The sequence below is a fragment of the Arachis duranensis genome, chromosome 8 (genome assembly GCF_000817695.3).
Source record: "Arachis duranensis cultivar V14167 chromosome 8, aradu.V14167.gnm2.J7QH, whole genome shotgun sequence".
NCBI classification, from domain to species: domain Eukaryota; kingdom Viridiplantae; phylum Streptophyta; class Magnoliopsida; order Fabales; family Fabaceae; genus Arachis; species Arachis duranensis.
This window is the reverse complement of record NC_029779.3, coordinates 7182763-7187355: the sequence shown is the minus strand read 5'-3', so window position 1 is coordinate 7187355 and position 4593 is coordinate 7182763.

Sequence of the window (4593 nt, the reverse complement as noted above, 5' to 3'; positions counted from 1 at the left end):
GGTGAGAGGCTCCTCTTCTCTTTCTTCTATCCCTCCTCGATGCTGAACTGAACTGAACTTTCACTCTCACTTTTATAGTTTCATTTCCTTCTTCATCTTTTGCACAGCAAGTACCTCCATAAACCACCATTTTATTAACCAAAATCACACAATGCCTTAGAAAATAAATTAAAAAAAGTTGATTCTCTTGAACTTCACATTATGTAAGTATTTATTTTAATTTTTTCTCGATTTAAATATTAATATAGTAATTTTGTATATTTGATGATGTTTATAGATTAAATAGTAGTATTAAAATAATGTTTTAGACATAATTGTAAAAACTGAATCAAATTAGTCAATTTGACTAAAAAATTGAAAAATCGGATTATCAATCGGTTCGGTTCGTTTTTTAAACTGTTTAAGAATAAAAACTGACATGAACCAATTAGAATTGAAAAAATCAATCGATCCAACCAGTTTGATTTGGTAACTTACCATTCTATGGTGCTCCATGGCAACGTACCTCTATCTGTGATCAGCATACCGCTTGTCAACCTGTGGTAGAGCCAATGGGACCTCTTGTTTACAATGTCTCCTAGTTACCACTTGTTATTGTGTTTTCTAATATTATATATGACAAATTTTAATTATATAGTAAAATTTTGAATTAAATAATTTTATAAATATTTAATTTAATTTAAATTTTATATTTTTTATTTTTTGAATTAATTATATTTTTAATTATTTACTATTATTAATAGAAATATAAACTTTGAAGATATATATTTTAAATTTGTTAAATTTTTTATTATTTTATTTTTTTATTTATATGAGATCAATTTTATCGATTTAACCAATAATTTATCGATTGAATTAATAAACTAGTGAACTAATAGTCTGATTGATTTGATCATCGGTTCAGTTCTTACCATTATGATTTTAGATAGATATAATATTAATTATATATGTGTATAGTTAGTTTATATTAAAAATAATATTTTGTGCGTGTAGAGTAAAGTTAACCTTTGCATAATGAGTAGATTAATTTTATAGGTTTATTAAATGTATTTGTTTAAACAAAATAGTAATTAGTATTGAATTTATTGGTTAATTTTATTGATAATAATACATAGTAGAATATTTGTTAGTTTTTATTTAGCGTTAGTGTTTAATAATTTAATGAAGCAACGTTACTAAATTAATTATTACAGTTTAATTTGAGATTTGTGAACATTTGATTAATTATTTTATATGAGAATATAAATTAGAATTATTATTTTAATTTATTAAGCATATGACAATGTTAATAAGATAGCTAATGGAATTATTTATTATTCACAGTCTATGTAAAAATATAATTAATTATTTTACATCGGTGTATATATGTGTAACAAAATTATTTATAATGATAATTAACTTAAAAATTAATTTAGTGAATAATTTTATTATTTACATTAGTTAGTTTATTTTAAAGGTTAGTTTAGTATAGTGGTTTAAGGTATCTTTTATATTGTTCATGTTTGTAATAAGTGTTTTAGGTTATATATGATTAATTATCTAAGATAATTTAAGTTATTATTTGTCCATTTTTTATAAGGTATACGAGTTTTGAGATCTATCTATATGAATTTATTGGATATAGGGACGGATTTAATCATACAGAAGTGAAGCAAGTGTCCCTAGTAAAATTTTAAATATTACTTAGTGACTCTCAATAATAAAGTTAATTGTCTCCACTATAAATTTAATTTTGACCCATCCTCAAATTCTTCTTTTTTTTTTGTCAATTTTCTTTCTCTGTAGCTCTACCCCACTTAAGGCTGGAAGTGAGTCAAGCCAACTCATGAACCAGCTCAAGCTCAAAGCTCATGAGTCAATTCGAACTCGACTCGTTAATAGCTCGATAAGCTAAACTCGTGAGCTGGTGAGCCAAGCTTGAGCCTGGAATTGAGCTCATAAATTAAATGAGTCGAGTTTGAGCTTAAATAAGCTCAGCTCATTAGCTCGTAAATTGGCTCGATTATATATATATTAATACACATATCCTATACGCATTTAGTCTATACTTTTAATGACTCGATTTTATATATATATACTTTTAATATTATATATATACATATGAAATAGTAATATATAATTATATATATATTAATGATCTTAATTATTTAAAATTTTATATTTATTTATTACATATAAATAGGACATTAATAAAAAATTTATATTTATTGATAGAGAAACAATATATAAAATTATTCTTTTAAATATTTTTTTAAAATATATAAGTTATAATTTATTGATATAAAATTATAGATTTTGTATTTATGTTTCTATTATTTGAGCCAGTACGTGAGCTTGAGCCAGCTTGTGAGTTTTCGGTAAGCCGAGCTTGAGCTTAAGAAATAGGCTCGATTGTTAATGAGCCAAGCCGTGAGCCAAACTCAATTTTGGTGAGCCGGACTTGAGCTTGATCTAGCTCAACTCAACTCGACTCACTTCCAGCCCTAACCCCACTCCAAGCCCCCAAACTTAGCATTTCTCCTTGCATCGTTGCTCCACGTCTCCATTGCTGTTCTCGTTCTGCATTTCTGCATTCCTTTTTGCTGACATATCTCGCCACTCCGATTGCGTCTGTCGCCACTTCGTCTCTTGCCACTCCATCATCTCCAGCCTGTTACTTCAAGCATTGGTGCATCGCACCTCTTCGGCTCCACTCTTCACTCTTTATCCTTCAGCCTCTCGAGTGAGTCTGTTAGTCCCTGCTGCCTGCTGGGCGCCGCACCGCTGCTTGCTGTTGCTTCTTGGAGTCTTGCCATCTAGGTACATTCATTGATCTATGATCTGCTTGTTTCATTGCTTAGATATAGCATTTTGTTTGGAGTCTTGCTAAATTGGTATCATACGTGATACTTTCATTGTTCCGTTTTTTAATTATTTGTGTAACTGTGTATTAACTTATTTTGAATTGAAATTTAGGATATTATTCTTCTGTTCTTCACTTTTTTTTATTGCTATTGAAAATTAATTTGAGTGACTTATTAATTGTGTGTATCGACTTATTTTGAATTAGGAATTTCGGATATTGTTCTTTTGTTCTTCACATTTTAAATGAATATTTAATGACATATATTGAAAGAGAGATATTAGATTGTATTGAAAATACAAATATTATTCAATCTTTTTAAAATATGAAGTCAAGAAGAATGGAATTATAAATTATTTGTTATTATTTTGATTTATTGTTTTAGTTTTTAATTTGTTAGTTAGATAATTTAAAGAGTAATTATATTTTATAATATCAGAAGATAATTATAAAAATTATTATTATATTATGTATATTTTGTCCTCACTGTCAAATTTTTTTGGAATCGTCACTGATCGAATGCATACAATTTGATAGTCGAGCTTGTTCTGCAAGCCACTGGATTTTATCACGGATCTCAAATTGGAGTAATCCAATGTCAATCGACTTTGGTAACAGCTCTAGTAGTGAGATCGCATTCCGAGACTCACTTTTCATCTTCTGATTGGTGAGTGCACCGTTACGCTGGAAAATATGACTCTAATTCTAGGTATTCCGATAAATGGTTTTGCCGTTACAGGAACCACCATGACTAATCACGAGGCTATAGAAGTTTAATGCCTACATCAATTTGGAGTTACACCGAGGACCAATGATTGTAAAAAAAGTTACATCAAAATAACTTGAATTAGAAATATGAAAGACGAATTACATATAAATGATCAAATTACCATTGAGAAGTATATAAAGTGTCATATATTATTATTATTTGGGTCAATATTATTTGCTGATAAATAATCTGAGTTAGCAGTTCATTAAAAATTTATATCACTATTTTGTGAATTTTTTCGAATTCAGAAAATCAGTTGGGATCGACATCTCTAACACACTTGTACAGAATATAAGGTGTCTCATTTTAATGGTTAAAAATTTAATAATCTACTGAATATTGTGTAAATATGTATTTATATTTACGTAAATATATTCCGTACATGTATACAACACAAAATACAAAATATATTTTTTATATAAATGTATAAGTTATACGAGCATATAATATATATTTATCTAAATATATAAGTATAGAATATGAATACGTATTTAAATATATAGATATATACAATCTAAATATACAATATATACATTTTCAATTTTAAATATACATAATATATATAAATTAGGATTAAGTACAATTTTGGTCCTTAAGGTATAAGTCAAAAATATCTTTTGTTTTTAACTTTTTTTGCATACAAAATCGTTTTTAATGTTTAACACAGTTTTAAAATTGTCCTTATATTAGGGACCAAAATCGATGGAGGTGTTAGCGGAAGCGGAATCAGAGGTGGCTTGTGGACAGCTTCTTTTTCTTTTTTCCTTTCCTTTCTTCTTCTTCCATTTCGCCTTCACAGTAGCAGAAACATTCTCTTTCTCTTATTTTTTATTTTATAATTTTTTTTGTTTGGATAATTTAGTCCAAAATTTTAATATTTAAGTAAAAATAAATATTTTAAAATTTGGTTTTAAATCTTAAGGACGATTTTGTATGCAAAAAAAGTTAAAGACAAAAAATTTTTTAACTTATATCTTAAGAA